General features: G+C 45.3%; 2 non-coding genes across 2 annotated transcripts; one reads left to right on the top strand and one right to left on the bottom strand.

The window, feature by feature from the left end:
* Positions 1-4,434: 4,434 nt before the first annotated feature.
* On the bottom strand, positions 4,435-4,516 carry TRNAS-AGA (transfer RNA serine (anticodon AGA)). The gene has a single exon. It is a non-coding gene; the product is annotated as a tRNA-Ser (tRNA).
* Positions 4,517-4,996: 480 nt separating this feature from the next.
* On the top strand, positions 4,997-5,069 carry TRNAA-AGC (transfer RNA alanine (anticodon AGC)). The gene has a single exon. It is a non-coding gene; the product is annotated as a tRNA-Ala (tRNA).
* Positions 5,070-7,842: the final 2,773 nt, after the last annotated feature.

Here is a 7,842-nt window from a genome sequence, read left to right as displayed (position 1 = left end):
GTATCGGGTATCGGCCGATATTTGCTGTATCGGAATTCCGATACCGAGTTCCGATATTTTTGTGATATCGGAAATAGGAATCGGAAGTTCCCAGTGTATGGTTCCCAGGGTCTGGAGGAGAGGAGACTCTCCTTCAGGCCCTGGGATCCATATTCATGTAAAAAATAAAGAATTAAAATAAAAAATATGGATATACTCACCCCTCCGGCGGCCCCTGGACCTTACCGATGTAACCGGCAGCCTCCGTTCCTAAGAATGCAGTGAGTTTAGGAGCTGCGATGACGTCGCGGCTTGTGATTGGTTGCGTGAGCGGTCACATGAGCGGTCACGCGATCAATCACAAGCCGCGACGTCATCGAAGGTCCTTCACTCCTCATTCTTAGGAACGGAGGCTGCCGGTTACATCGGTAAGGTCCAGGGGCCGCCGGAGGGGTGAGTATATCCATATTTTTTATTTTAATTCTTTATTTTTTACATGAATATGGATCCCAGGGCCTGAAGGAGAGTTTCCTCTCCTTCAGACCCTGGGAACCATCCAGGATACCCTCCGATACTTGTGTCCCATTGACTTGCATTGGTATCGGGTATCGGTATCAGCGATATCCGATATTTTTTGGATATCGGCCGATACCATCCGATACCGATACCTTTGAGTATTGGAAGGTATCGCTCAACACTACGCACTAGAGAAGTGACATGCTAGTTCTTTTAATCGGCAGCGTTTCCGCGTGGAATTTTCCGCACCATTAGCACAGCATTTTTTTTTTCATTGATTTACATTGTACTGTAAATCACTTGTGGATCTGCAGCGTTTCTGCACCTCAAAAAACGCTGCGGATCCGCAGGAAATCCGCGACGTGGACACATAGCCTTAAAGGTACGGACACCATCTTTTATGCACTCTTATCACTATGGACTGCACTGTAATGTTCAGGGCGAATATGGCCGCTATACCCTTCCTCTTTTTTGTCAAAGGTACTTCAATTAACGGAACCTGTGAGCATCACACAGGTGGGTGCTGAATCGGTCACGGCCAGGTGTATATTTACCAGCCACTCACTCACTATATTCTTTGAACAGGAGACACTGAGTCTCGTATCTGCATAACCTCCCTCCATACATATAAGCAGTCAGGTAGGTGTTTTAGTCTTTCTTTTACTTTCTTTTCTTCTTTTTTCCTTATGTATTACCGTATTTTTCGGACTATAGGACGCACCGGACTATAAGGCGCACCCAGGTTTTAGAGGTGGAAAATAGGGAAAAAAATATTTGAAGCAAAAAAAATGTGGTAAAATATTTAATAACATAAATAACATACTATTATATGTGGTGTTATTATGTTGGAAGCTGCGGGACCAGTGTGGTGTCTGTGAAGTACTATATGAAGATGCTGGAGGGTGAGTATGAGAATGGGGGCACAGGGCTTATAGTGAAAGCACCACTCCAGCACTGCAAAATAACACTGGAGTGCTGCTTTAAAATCCCATGGGAGAACTATAACTCCCAGCATGTCATGCAGATCCTATGACATGCTGGGAGTTATAGTTCACCAAAGAAGTGGCAGAGTGCTTTATTGTGTTTTGTAAAGACTAACCTCTTAATTGTGGGAGCCAGCCTGTGGTGAGGTAAAAGCTGGAGTATCCCATGGCTGCACACAGAGCCCTCTCTCTTGTTGCCTTTCCACAGCGCACGCGCAGGACATAAGAGGAAGCTGCAGATTCTAGGTGGGAGTCTGAAGGACCTATGATGATGTCAGAAGAGGGAGGGCTCTGAGCTGCCATGTGATGCTCCAGCCCGCCCACTTCTGACATCACACAGGTCCTCCTTGTGCACCACAGACAGCTCAGCGTCCAGCACAGGCAGGTATGCAGCGATCTCCTGGCCTCTGCTGCTGCTGCCTCCTCCCCCGGACACACAGATTCTCCCCAGAATCAGTGCTGGGGAAACTGTGTGTCGCTGCTTAAGTGCAGTATTCATTTGCTGCTCCCCGCTCACCGCTCAGCTGATCGGTGGGCGGGGAGCCGCTAATGAATATTCACTGCACTTAATCAGCGGGGCCATGTGGTTTCCCCAGCAGCTGATTCCGGCAGCGGGGACATCCTGAAGTGGGATATCATTACGATCCCACTCGCTGATGCCCCCCTCCCCACATGCTATATCTGTACTATAAGACGCACCCACACTTTCCTCCCAAATTTGGAGGAAAAAAAGTGCGTCTTATAGTCAGAAAAATACGGTACTTGCATATATAATGAGAACTGTCTTCAAACCTAGCATGCTATAGACAGCTTTACGGGATTATTACCATTCAAAGCACCAATTTGGTCCTTATAGGAATGTTTTGAGTATTTTAATAATTGTCATGTATACACTTTATATTCTATGAACAGAAATCTTTGTTAAATTATATGCCCTTATTTTTGTTAGTACACTGATGAAGGTCTATGTTGGACCGAAATGTCTGGATATTATACTACTTTTGACTGCATTAAAAAATTAACCTTTTTTCTACAAAAGTTGAATTCCAAGTTTCTTCTACATTATAATACTCACAGTGCTGCTGTTGTCTTCAGGGGCAGGAACAGAGTAAGACAGTTTACATCCCTACATATTACAGCTGCCATCTGGCCTGTATGTAGCGGCACAGCGCCTCATCCTGCTCCACACACCCTGACCGTGAGGGAAAAGCAGGAGAACAAAGGAGAGGAGTTAAGGGTGACTTCTTCTTGTGAGAACTTGACCACCACCCCAGGTGCAGTGCTGGAGTTACCTGGAATGCTCAGATATGGAGCGTTGGTGGTATAGTGGTGAACACAGCTGCCTTCCAAGCAGGTCTCATGTATTCACACAAAAAATTATTTCTGGATCCATCAGCCATTTAGGAAGGACAGAGGTTACAATCTGGCTTCCGACCACATCACTCAACTGAAACTGCCCTAACTAAAGTCACCAATGACCTACTAACCGCCAAGAGCAAGCGACACTACTCTTTCCTCCTTCTCCTGGACCTGTCTTCTGCCTTTCACTCTGTGGACCACTCCCTTCTGCTACAGATCCTCTCATCTCTTGGTATCACAGACTTGGCCCTATCCTGGATCTCGTCATATCTAACAGACCGAACATTCAGTGTCTCCCTCTCCCACACACCTCCTCACTTCGCCCCTTGTCAGTCGGTGTTCCTCAAGGCTCTGTTCTAGGACCCCTACTCTTCTCCATCTACACCTTTGGTCTTAGACAGCTCATAGAATCCCACAGTTTACAATATCATCTCTATGCTGATGACACGCAGATTTACCTATCTGGACCCAGCCTCACCTCCTTACTCATCAAAATCCCGCACTGTCTCTCTGCTATTTCAGCCTTCTTTTCTGCTCGCTTTCTAAAACTCAACATGGACAAAACAGAATTCATCATCTTTCCCCCGTCTCACTCTACCCCTCCACCAGACCTATCCATCAATGTCAATGGCTGCTCACTTTCCCCAGTCCAACGCCCCCATGCCTTGGGGTGATCCTCGACTCTGCCCTCTCTTTCAAGCCACATATCCAAGCCCTTGCCTCCTCCTGCCATCTCAAACTCAAAAATATCTCCCGGATCCATGCATTCCTTGACCGTGACACCACAAAAACACTAGTGCATGCTCTTATCATCTCCCGCCTTGACTACTGCAACCTCCTACTCTCTGGCCTCCCCTCTAGCACCACTCCAATCCATCCTACACTCTGCGGCCTGACTAATCTACCTGCCTCCCCGCTATTCCCCAGCCTCTCCCCTATGCCATGCCCTTCACTGGCTTCCTATCGCCCAGAGACTCCAGTTCAAAACCCTTACAATGACATACAAAGCCATCCACAACCTGTCTCCTCCATACATCTGTGACATGGTCTCCTGGTACTTACCTACACGCAACCTCCGATCCTCTCAAGACCTCCTTCTCTACTCTCCTCTCATCTCTTCTTCCCACAACCGCATCCAAGATTTCTCCCATGCTTCTCCCATACTCTGGAACTCTACTCCAACATATCAGACTCTCTCCTACCACGGAAACCTTCAAAAAGAACCTGAAGACTCACCTCTTCTGACAAGCCTACAGCCTGCAGTGATCCTCAACCTACTGAACCGCTGCACAACCAGCTCTACCCTCTGCTAGTATATCCTCACCCATCCCCTGCAGACTGTGAGCCCTCGCGGGCAGGGTCCTCCCTCCTTCTGTACCTGTGTGCCTTGTTTTTTGCTCATGTTTAATGTATTTGTCTATATTTGCCCTGTATTCACATGTAAAGCGCCATGGAATAAATGGCGCTATAAAAAGGTATAATAATAAAATAAAAAGGTTGTCAGTCCACCTACCATAGTTATGTATAGTTTATTCTACTGCCTCCCAATTTTAGATTAAATTATTTAGATTTTTTTCAAGAGAAAAAAAAACTTTCACGTAGTCGGCAGGATTTGAACCTGCGCGGGGAGACCCCAATGGATTTCTAGTCCATCGCCTTAACCACTCGGCCACGACTACAGCTGTTTGTACACTGATTGCTTCTCACTGTCAGCTCTACTGATGTGGGGCATATATTAGGGTAATTACGGTTCCTAATTCACTGCAGGGCGGATCATCCAGACAGCAGTCGCCTTCTCTGATCACTTTCCTCTAGAATTGATCGTGGTTACAGATAATGGTCTAATATAAATATAAACTCTACATCTGGGCACTGCTGTGTGTGGACAGAAAGGTCAAGGAAGATGTCCTGGGAAACAGCGAGAACTGGTGAAATGTCTGTGATCTACATCAGCGGCAGGATCAGCAGAGAGATCTCATCTACCAGTAGAGGTTTCTTCGTGGTCGTCCTTCTCTGTGCAGTGAGAACGTCCCTCCTGTCTCTAGGAAATGTTATTACAGAAGAGAGGATTTTATAACACTCCACTATCAATAGCAGCTTCACCAAGACCAGAATCATCACAGTGAAAATTGACCGGCCACCAAGTATCATGAGAGGAAGGGGGATTAGCTCAAATGGTAGAGCGCTCGCTTAGCATGCGAGAGGTAGCGGGATCGATGCCCGCATCCTCCACCTTTTATCAAATAAAGGCAGAAATTTTGTATTTCTTTCTTTGTTTTCTTTTCGCCCTGGTCAACCCACTTAGGCCATGACACATTAAACGGTGAATATCTCTAGAGAACTACAAGGTCATAATGTGCAGATCCCCCTCCAGAACACCCTGGTTATTTCCAACATTGTACCTCAGCTCCAAACTGAAGCTGAATAAGAGCTGAATTTACACTTGGCTTTGTGACCCAACAGAACGATCTAAGGGTACCGTCACACAGTGCAATTTTGATCGCTACAACGGCACGATTCGTGACGTTCCAGCGATGCATTTACGATATCGCAGTGTCTGACACGCTACTGCGATCCGGATCCCCGCTGAGAATCGTACGTCGTAGCAGATTGTTTGAAACTTTCTTTCGTCGTCTAGTGTCCCGCTGTGGGCGGCATGATTGCATTGTGTGACACAGGTTGTATACGATGTGCGCACAGTAACCAACGGCTAATACATCGCAAATACGTCATGAAATTATCGCTCCAGCGCCGTGTATTGCAACGTGTGACCGCAGTCTACGACGCTGGAGCGATACTTATACGACGCTGCAACGTCACGAATCGTGCCGTCGTAGCGATGAAAATGGCACTGTGTGACGGTACCCTTAGAGATGGTGGAATTCTTCTGATCTCATTGTTTACACTGAGATAATTGTCAGGATAAAAGAATTTTCATCTTCCTCATCAGTTTCCAACATTTTCCTCAGAGAAAAGTAAAATAAAGAAGAAATGTTCCCTTGCTTCATAAATAATCACTGTATTTATTCTTGCACTGAATACTGCAACTTTAAACTAATCGGTCTTCTTCTTGATAAACTCTCCTCTAATAATAATTTTATTTCTATAGCGCCTGGCACAGAATGCAAAAAATACAAAGTTGGTATACATGCAGCACATAAATGCATGTTCATATTGGCCATGAAGCATACAAAACCTACAAGAAATAACATGAGCAAAAACCCTGCTGTAACTAAATAGGTAAAATGCAAAAGTGCATGTAAATAACCCAGGATTCTTAGTAATACTGTTTATGATCAAAAATAGCATAAAAGCCATCCCACCGTCGACAAGGTGACCCTGATTGGCATGGTCAATGTGAACATGAGCTTATGTGCTGCATGTATACCTGCTTAAACCAAGCTCAATTTTTGTGTTTTTTATTTGTATTTTTGCATTCTGTGCAAGTCGGGGGGTGGCCTCCCTTTCCTGAGCTGGAAATTACATATAAAGGCTTCCCCAGACTGGTGTCCACAGGTCGGGACACTGTCCTTTTGTCTGCCCTTATTCACACACTGAGGTCAACTCTGACACATGGTAAGGTGTTTAATATTAGACAGAGTAGGACCATCCTGATCAGGGTCACCTTGTCGTGGTGGGATGGCTTTTATGCTATTTTTGATCAAAAACAGTATTACTAAGAACCCTGAGTTATATAAATGCACTTTTGCTCTTTACTTATTTGGCTACAGCAGGGTTTTTGCTCATTTTGCTTCTTGTAGGCTTTGTATGCTTTATGGCCAATGTGAACATGCGTTTATGTGCTGCATGTAAACCAACCTAAACCAAGCTCAGTTGTGTTTTTTTTATGTTTATAAACTAGTAGAGATGAGTAAACCTTTTAAGGTTAGGTTCAGCTGGGATCGGCAAACTTCCCGATGTTCGCCGAATGTATCCAAACCCCATTAAATTCAATGGAAAGCAAAAACAAACGCATAGACAACACCTTCAGGGGGGCTCAAAAGCTGCCAAAACATCTCAAATTAAAGGCAGACATTAGGAAAAGTGGCATCAATTGACCCAGAGTAAAAAATATTACAATTGCGTAGCATGGATCCATGGGACAGGGCTTGGAACAGCATTTCTAGCTGAAACATTGATCAGTAACAGGTGGATTAGTGGCAGGTGTAGGCCTGGTACTCTGAGAGCCCTGCCAAATTCAGGCAACAAGCATAAAGGAGACCCAACTTGGAGTCCAAACATTTCCAAAAATTAGGGGCAGACACCAGGAAAAGTGGCAACAATTGACCCACAGTAGAAATTTGATAATGTCGCAGCAGTCAGGCATGAGCCATGCATAAGACAGGGTCTGAATCAGCATTTACATCTTTGAAATTAAGAGATGGGTGAGGGACCAGTGTAGGCCTGCCATGATAGGAGTACAGATACCTCAAGTAACAGCTAAAACTGCTTTACTGCTCAGCCACATTCAGGTGGCCCAAATATCAGCTTTGCAGTGTAGTACTTTTTAGTAACAGAGGTAGTTGACTGAAAGTAAGTTTAGGCCTGCCTGTCTGGAAGCCCTACTGCTCCAGGCAACACACATGAAGGAGGCCAAACTTGGAATCCAAACATTTCAAAAAATTAGGGGCAGACACCAGGAGAAGTGGCATCAATGGACACACAGTAGAAATGTTATAAAGACGCAGCATAGATGGATGGGAAGGGACCTGGCCCAGCATTTCTGGCTTACAAATTGATCAGCAAGAGGTGGATGAGTGACAGGTGTAGGCCCGGAGCTCTGAGACCCCTTCCACTACAGGCAACCCACCAGATGGAGACCCAACTTGGAGTCTCCACATTTCAAAAAAATATTGGCACACACCACAAAAGTGGCATCAATATCCGAAGAGTGGAAATAGTATAATGGTTCTCAGAGACCCCTTCAACTATAAGCAACTCATGAGATGCAGACCCAACTTGGAGTCTCTATATTTCCAAAATTTATGGGCACACACCACAAAAG

Source organism: Ranitomeya variabilis, chromosome 2 (genome assembly GCF_051348905.1).
Source record: "Ranitomeya variabilis isolate aRanVar5 chromosome 2, aRanVar5.hap1, whole genome shotgun sequence".
NCBI lineage: Eukaryota > Metazoa > Chordata > Amphibia > Anura > Dendrobatidae > Ranitomeya > Ranitomeya variabilis.
This window is presented reverse-complemented; position numbering and strand designations above follow the sequence as displayed.